Genomic DNA, 7,804 nt, shown 5'->3' with positions numbered 1-7,804 from the left:
AAATGCCAAGGCTGTGGACCCTTCAAGGAGAGCAGGCTTTGTGCATATTTATAACAAGGGAGTTCTTGCTTTTGTGCCTTCACCAACTTCAAGCAAAGCACTACAGCATAAAGGAAAGTCTCTTCAGTAAACTCATCCCAAGCTGCTAAAGAGTGCAGTAAAGTGTATCCTTTCTCCTAGTCTTTTCTGCCGAAGTTCAGCTGCTTCCCACCTACCCCCAAAAACAACCTTATAAATATGAGCTCTGATCCATGTACATAAAAATATATAAATACCTCTAACTCATACAGATGGCTTCTTCTTCTGAATCCTTGCCTATTGACCAAACACTGCTTTCCAAGCCACCATGAAAGGCAGAAAACAGAACAAAAGGATGCTGTAGCAAACATGAGAACACAAGCTAGCAGTCAGCTTGAGACGAGAACAGGGAAAGCCTTTCATTAATGACTACCATAACAGGTACCATAGTCTGGCCTTGGTTGAAATGAGTGTGATGCATCATGAAGTTGTAATAGGGAGGGAGGGAGGATGCGATTTTTTTTAAAGAAATCAGTGACAGCAATAAAAGGATGGGAACAAATTATTTGGGGTAGAAAATAGATCATAGAAAAACTGATGGAATGAAACCAGGCAACAAGCTGAATATCAGGAAGCTTCTCAACAGTGAACTGTCAGATAGCTGCCCCATGGAAAGGGGGGAGCCAATGTTACCTTAACTGTTTAAATTTAGAGTGGTCAGAGGCATGTTCTTCTACCTGCTACCACCTGAAAGTCATGCCAGGGTTTGCATGACTGCTCATCTGGGGAAAACTACCTTTAACTTCTCAGATTTCACCTATGACCAAATGCTGCAAAACATTTATTTCTGTTACAGCATTTCCCACGACGGCTACCGTCACAAGTTCAGGTACTAACGTGTTCTTGCTGGGGTGGATCTCTGTTTTCATGATACACTTAGTGGATACAGAAAGACATGTTGCTCTTCTGTTTGAGATTAACCTACTTTTTTAAAGTAAGGGTAGCAGCTATATAGTACATGCTCAGTTTCTCTTATTGCTGTTGCAGTTTTCACCTAATTTAAAATGTTATCCCATAATGTTATCTCACATAAGAAACATTATGTGGCTTTGAAGTCAACGTTTAACCTAGAACTATAAGGTTGGGGGAAAGATGCACATCTCTACCCTGTGTACTTGGTACGCTTATTAGCACAGTTAGAATCTTGGTAAAATAAAGTAAAGACTTGGCATGGGATTTTCATTTGCACGTAAAAGAGTGCACGTCATAGCAAATGTGAATAGGACTTGTGCTCCTAATGCACTTAGGCATTTTTGGAAATCCCATCCTGTAAGTCCAGAGATTCTTTCCAAATAAAGCTGTAGGTTCAATGTGCACTACCTACACACAACTAAATTCAAAACCAGAACTCTTTTGCATTTGGCCTCACAATGCTCTGAAAACGTTAAGAGATAATTTCCTTTTTGCTTTGCTGGAACCTAAAGATTCCCTGGGGTTCTTAAAAAGGAAAGTACTAGAGCCTGGGGAACCAGAGCCTCCCAACCATCATTCCCTCTCTCATTAAAGTACATTCCAAAGCCTGTTGACTCATGCAAGTTATTACTAAGCATTAATGGTTAAACCCATCTGTACATTAACAACCCAAGTACCCCACGACATTTCACATAAGAAAGGTGCTATATAGAAAACATAAAGATCACTGTTCTGCATCGTATAAAAGGTACTTGCTTTTCTGGATACACCAATAGCATATCTGAAAATAAGCCTCGCCTGTTATGCAGTTTGCTGGCGATACAAACTGGTCTGATTTTTTGATTTTTCTCCCCACTGCTGTTCACCCACTGCAAGGTCAAAATAAATTATATGATGTTATAACTTACCAGGACTTATCTGACTTCAGTCAGCTAGATGGAAAGGGATGAGTGAATGTTTAATAAATGTCAATTCCTTGAATGAATCGTAAAGTACTTGGCAGGTTAAGATCCATTCCTGGTTCTTATTCACTACTCAAAGTCCTAATTAGCATCTGCAATATCACAATTGGTTGCTGAGGGACAACTAATGCCATGGAAAAAAAAAAAAGAGTCTAAAACATATCTGAAATCCTGATACCTTCTCTTAACAATGAAGGGAGGAGGGAGAAGATAAACAGTTTCTAAATCATCATGTATTTTAACTGCTTACTTATATCCATATACCCCCATCCTCAAGCAAGGAAAGCAGCTCACACAGGAATGTCAGATATGTCCAAGATAAAGTTAACAAGACACACAGGGACACCATCAGCACACAAACCATCCCATAGGTAAGGAAAAGTTCACAGTAGCTGCACCAACACACACAGTTCAGAAAACCAGCTACTTAAACTGAGAATTTAAAGTCTGCTCCTCTTCCACAGAAACATACAGACATAGAGATCAATTAATGTTCTGGAGGTAAGTTTACACAGGCTTGGGTGTTGCTATGCTGGTGCGAGAGTTGCAACCTTCCCCATAAAAAGCTCTATCTGTATCACTGAGGATCATCAGGGAAGAAGACAATGCCATTCCAGGAGAGGAAGGATGATGGAATCTGACCCTTAAAGATTAATCAACTATTTTTCAATAGTTATTAAAATCACGCCTTCCATTTGATAAGAGGTGGTCCTATTTATAAGGTAGAAAGACCTGTATTTGCAGTCACTCTCATTTGTACACAACCTGTAAGTTGAAGAGAATGGGTTTTGGATAACTTGATTGGACTGGTTCCACCCCAGGTCAATGCAATCCAGCTCTGTCGGCCAAGAAAGAAGGTCAGCTCAAAGCTCCAAAGAACCCCAGCCAATGTGAATTGCAAGAGAGAGGTGTAGGATCCTCATGCCCTTAGTTCAGTACAAAAGGGACTGTCTTCTCTGTCAAGATGCACAAAACTGCATTCTATGCCAGATTTAACAATGGTTCTGATCTTGAAGCCTCAATGTCTATCTCATTATTGGGTGAAAACTTGGTTTGGCAGAGCAATGAGGCTGCTGGCTTTGAGAACAGTACTTGTTATCCATCAATCTGAAAATCAAATACTGAGTATTCCTTCAACAATTAATTGACATATTCCGCTTCCAGCATTGCATTGTTCTCAGAGAGGATATTGGTGCACAAATGTTTTGGTATGACAAAATGTTCACATAGATGTTGCTGCTAAATACAAAAGTGGATGTGTTATTAAACAGTGTGAATTAACCAAGGAGAAAAAACTCAACTAAAAAATATTTCCAAAGCTTCTTAAAAGTTTGGCAGGTGGTGATGAACCATTAACTAATGCACTTGACTTTTCAGAAACTCATTGTACAAACATCACTTTGTAAATGCTCACATTTCGATGGTCCTTTCTCTCTAAATCACATAAGAACTATAGACTTCTGCCTTCATCAGGAAGTCAATAACCTTATCCAAATGGACATGTGCATGCAGTAATTTCCCGTAATCTTTTTTGGTCCATTTTTACAGATTCTTCATTTGAAGGCTCACGGGAGGTACTCAAATCGACAGCATCAGAACCCAAAGTCTTTTTGTTCAACCACAGGCCTGGGATAGCACAGACAGAGGTAGTATGAGCTTCTTACAAAATGTGCTGCTGAAACACAAGAACTGGTATTTGGAAAGAGCTCCTACTGCAAAACCGATCAGTCCCCACTGCCATTCAGTCTCTTGTTTGTGTTACCTTACCAACAAGAAGGTGAAATGGAGCAGAAACTGCCACTCCTAAGCCCATCAAACCTTAAACTAAAAATATCTCCATCACTTTATTTTACAATCTGCTTGTACAAATATGAAATGTCACAAAATAAAAAATATGCTCTACATTGAATAATATCTTTAGTCTCCTTTCCCCCTTCTAGATTAGCAATTACTTTAATTTCATAACTTGGAACTGCCCCACTAGACTTCTGCTGTTAAGTGTTACAGAATATGTTTCATTAGAAAGCACATGACAATACTGGTAGACACAGATTTAGTCATACTAGCTGTGTGTTCTGGTTTACAGGGGCAGACAAGCCATTATGCCCCACTTTTCCCAGTTTTCTCAGGAGTCTTGGCTGCAGAGGTTGCAGGAGGTCAGGATTCATGGGGTTTTCATAACTTGCCTGCACACAGGAATCAAGGAGACAGGCACAGCTGACTGACAAGAGCAACCTACACATTCAGGAATTCATAGTTAATGACAAACCGGCGGTGACAAGCCCTGCTCCTGCCAGACATGCGAAATTTGCCTAAGATGCACCCTTTGTGGAGAAACTGATAAGACTGTTTGGAATTGGGGGGGCTTTCAACAATTTTGTTTTGCTAAAACAAGTTTAAGATTCAGGCCTCATAACAGTAATCACATCCCCCTAATGAACACAGCTTACTTTCATACTTGCTATGTATACCTTTTGTCTTGTATTTATGCCTTTGAACAATTTCAGCTCCCAGCACCTGGCAGGAACTTGCATGATACTGCTTATCATTTGGATTAGCCATGCTGGTCTGAGACAAAAAGACATACAAAAAACTAGAACTCTTGGTTCCAAAATGATACCTTTTATTAGACCACCTGGAAAATGGCAAGAAAATTGTCCTTTTCTGCAAGCTTTTGGGATCAAAGTCTCTTTGTCAGAGTCTGAAGGGACTTTGATCCCAGAAGCTTGCAGAAAAGGACAATTTTCTTGGCATTTTCCAGTTGATCTAATAAAAGGTATCATTTTGGAACCAAGAGTTCTAGTTTTTGTATGTCTATCATCTGGATTTGCTCTTTGGAATGCAAAAAAGGCTTACGTCATTCATACCTGGCATACTAAGAACACCACTCCATAAAGATGCACTGGTAAGTTTGGCAAAGGTCACAATTATTGAGCACATGTATGAACACTGTGCAAGGACAGCACTGTTTAGAGGTGGGAAAAAGGCTAAGAAGGTATAGGATTGTTCTCGGTAAATATATTCAGGGGGTCAAAATCTGAGAGGAAAATGAAACATTTAAGCTAAAGGATGTTAACAACTAAAAATAAGTTAGGGTAACACGGCCACAAATAAACTTAGACTGGAAATGAAAAAGTCACTAAACTGGCCTTTCTTCCCAAAATACTCCTACTGGAAAGCAGCTCCAGAACGTAACCACTTATAAGATGGAACCTGGTTAATTTATATACAGGATTATGTGATGTGGTTGCCTGCCAAGGCAGGAAACTAGACTCAGTGTCACAAGAGGCCCCCATGTCTGATATTCCAATTATCCAACACCTGTGTAAGAAGCATTCCCACATGAAAATATCCAAGCAGCTTTTAAAAGAAAGGGACGAAAAGAAGGGTTTTCAAAGAATCAGCTCTGTGTGCAAGTGTGTGTCCTGTTTTGGCTCCTTCATTTCAGGAAGTGGAAGTAAGTGCCATGCTGGGCATCAAGGCCAGAAAGGCAGAAGACACAAAAAAGTTGTCTGCCTTCCTCAGAGCCATTTAGAAACGTGACTTCCAGACTATCTGGTTTGGAAAAGGAAGGAAATCCCTTTTCCTTTGATCTAAAAATCTTTTTTGCGCAAAGACTTTAAAGATAAGTGGGAAAAAGAGGAGAGATCAGAAAAAAAAGAACAGCAGTAACCCTGCTCTCCCACGAGAAGCCCAAATAAGTAGATCATTTAGTTAGCATTTAAAAGCTCACACTCATTCTGTAAAATTTAGCAGCATTAATCCTTGACTGTAAATGGTTTTAATCTTCTTTATTTAGATAGCTAACTTGGGACACTTAGACTTCCTATTTAAAAATGAATGTTAGAAAGAGAGGCAGCAGGTAGAGTAGATTTGCACCTTTACACACTAACTAAATCAGACATATAGTATAAGCTTTCATAAGCAGAGAGCTTCCTTCATCAGATACTGTGAAGGGACAAAAAGAGAAACATAAAAGCACTGCTGAATGACATGCATTACAACCCTGCATTCATTCAGACAGTGTCTTCCATCCCAAAGTGCTTCACGTCTTTTACTAATCTGTATATAAACGTTTATCTACTGTTAAAAAAAGTCAATTCCACAATGAAACATAACATATATTCAACAGTGTACAACAACAGAAAGCAACAATTTAAGGCAAGGAATAAATTGGTTGGAGTACTGCGTCCAGTTCTGGGCGCCAGACTTCAAGAGAGATGTGGACAGCATCGAGACGGTCCAGAGGAGGGCCACTCGTATGATCAAGGGACAGCAGGGTAGGTCCTATGAGGAAAGGTTGCGGGACCTGAACCTGTTCAGCCTTCAAAAGAGAAGGCTGAGGGGGGATCTTGTGGCCTGTTATAAACTGGTTAGGGGGGATCAGCAGGCGCTGGGGGAGTCCCTGTTCCCCCGAGCGCCGCAAGGAGTGACCAGGAACAATGGTCACAAGCTGGCGGAGGGAAGGTTTAAGTTGGACATCAGGAGGCGCTACTTCACGGTCAGGGCGGCTAGAGTCTGGAACCAGCTTCCAAGTGAGGTGGTGCAGGCTCCCACCCTGGGGGTTTTTAAGAGGAGGTTGGATGACCACCTTATTGGGGTCATTTGACCCCAGTGCTCTTCCTGCCATGGCAGGGGGTCGGACTAGATGATCTGCTCAGGTCCCTTCCGACCCTAGAAACTATGAAACTATGAAATAATTGTATATGCAGTTAAAACTAGAAGGATCTTCTTATTCTTGAGCATACAATACAGTATAAATCAAACTTGAAGCAAGACACGATGTTAACAGCCATATACTTAAAAGTATAATGCAGTGTTTAACAAGCATAAAAGGGCAGCTGCAAGTCCAGCTTAAGGACTGTTGCACCTGGAGTGTCAACTGTTGTGGGAAGCAAGAGATGGGAAAGGGAGGGGATGAGACCAGATTCAGCTGGGACCATCCCTTCCCCGAGTCCACATTTGAACTTTATATAGAGCTGCTTCATCCCCAGTCATTTGGCCTCTGGGAAAGAACCTGCAGCAAAGAGCCAAACACAGAGAGACAGAGCTGCTGCAGAAGCATGTTAAACAGAGACCCAGGATAACCTATTCCTCTTCTCTCTCACTTATGCTACTACTTAGTACTCTACCTTAGCCTCACTTGACATCTACCTCTTACATCCTTCTCTTCTCTTCCTCTCTCTCTCTCTCTACTTCTCTCCCTTCCAATGACTACTCACCCCATCCAAAAATATTATTACAGTAACGTGATGTTTGCCACCATTTTAGCATCTATTCTAGTTGAACATTATCTCCATTTTTGCTACTCACTGTCCACTTTGTCCACTGTAATCTCTAAGGCAGAGGCAATAAGACCCCAATCTCCATCAGATCCCAGACATTCACATGATACACAGGAATAAAAATAAGTCAGCTAAACACCACAGAGAGATCAGTGTATGAGAAAGGACATTTGGAGATGGTTATTATGAAGAAGGACACCACAAATGTATTATCCAAAGAAATTAGGAAACAATAGGTCTTTTTAGTTTTATCTATATCAGAATGGCCTACGGTACATTTTGTAAGATTATAATATTCATTCAGCAATTTTTGCTTTTTTTTTTTTTTTTTTTTTAAATTCCTCAGATGGTTGTAGATTGGGAGAGATAGCCACTGCTCACCCACAGGAAAGGGCAGCATGTCCCCAAGACCTCAGGAAGTCTACAGATCACAGAAGGGGCTATCAGTACATCAGGTTCATATTTTCCCTTCCAAGGCATCCTGACCTTTAATGGTTTAACATTTAACCAGAAAAGTTTAGATACCAGAAATCACATCCCAGAGGTTTTCTGCTAACTGCAATGTTA

The 7,804-nt window shown here is 40.6% G+C and overlaps 1 long non-coding RNA gene across 1 annotated transcript in view; it reads left to right on the top strand.

Annotated features, from left to right (window-relative positions):
* The first annotated feature begins 4,700 nt into the window (after nt 1-4,700).
* The window catches only part of LOC109296073, an 8,700-nt gene continuing 5,596 nt past the window's right edge, over nt 4,701-7,804 (top strand). The window contains exons 1-2 of the long non-coding RNA XR_002096883.1: nt 4,701-4,857; nt 7,584-7,781. This is a non-coding gene — a long non-coding RNA (uncharacterized LOC109296073). The remainder of the gene's footprint in view (nt 4,858-7,583; nt 7,782-7,804) is intronic.

Source organism: Gavialis gangeticus, unplaced genomic scaffold, assembly GCF_001723915.1.
Source record: "Gavialis gangeticus isolate Ggan-Ray unplaced genomic scaffold, GavGan_comp1, whole genome shotgun sequence".
Taxonomy (NCBI): Eukaryota; Metazoa; Chordata; order Crocodylia; family Gavialidae; genus Gavialis; species Gavialis gangeticus.
The sequence above is the reverse complement of the archived record's forward strand: the minus strand, read 5'-3'. Positions and strand labels throughout refer to the sequence as shown.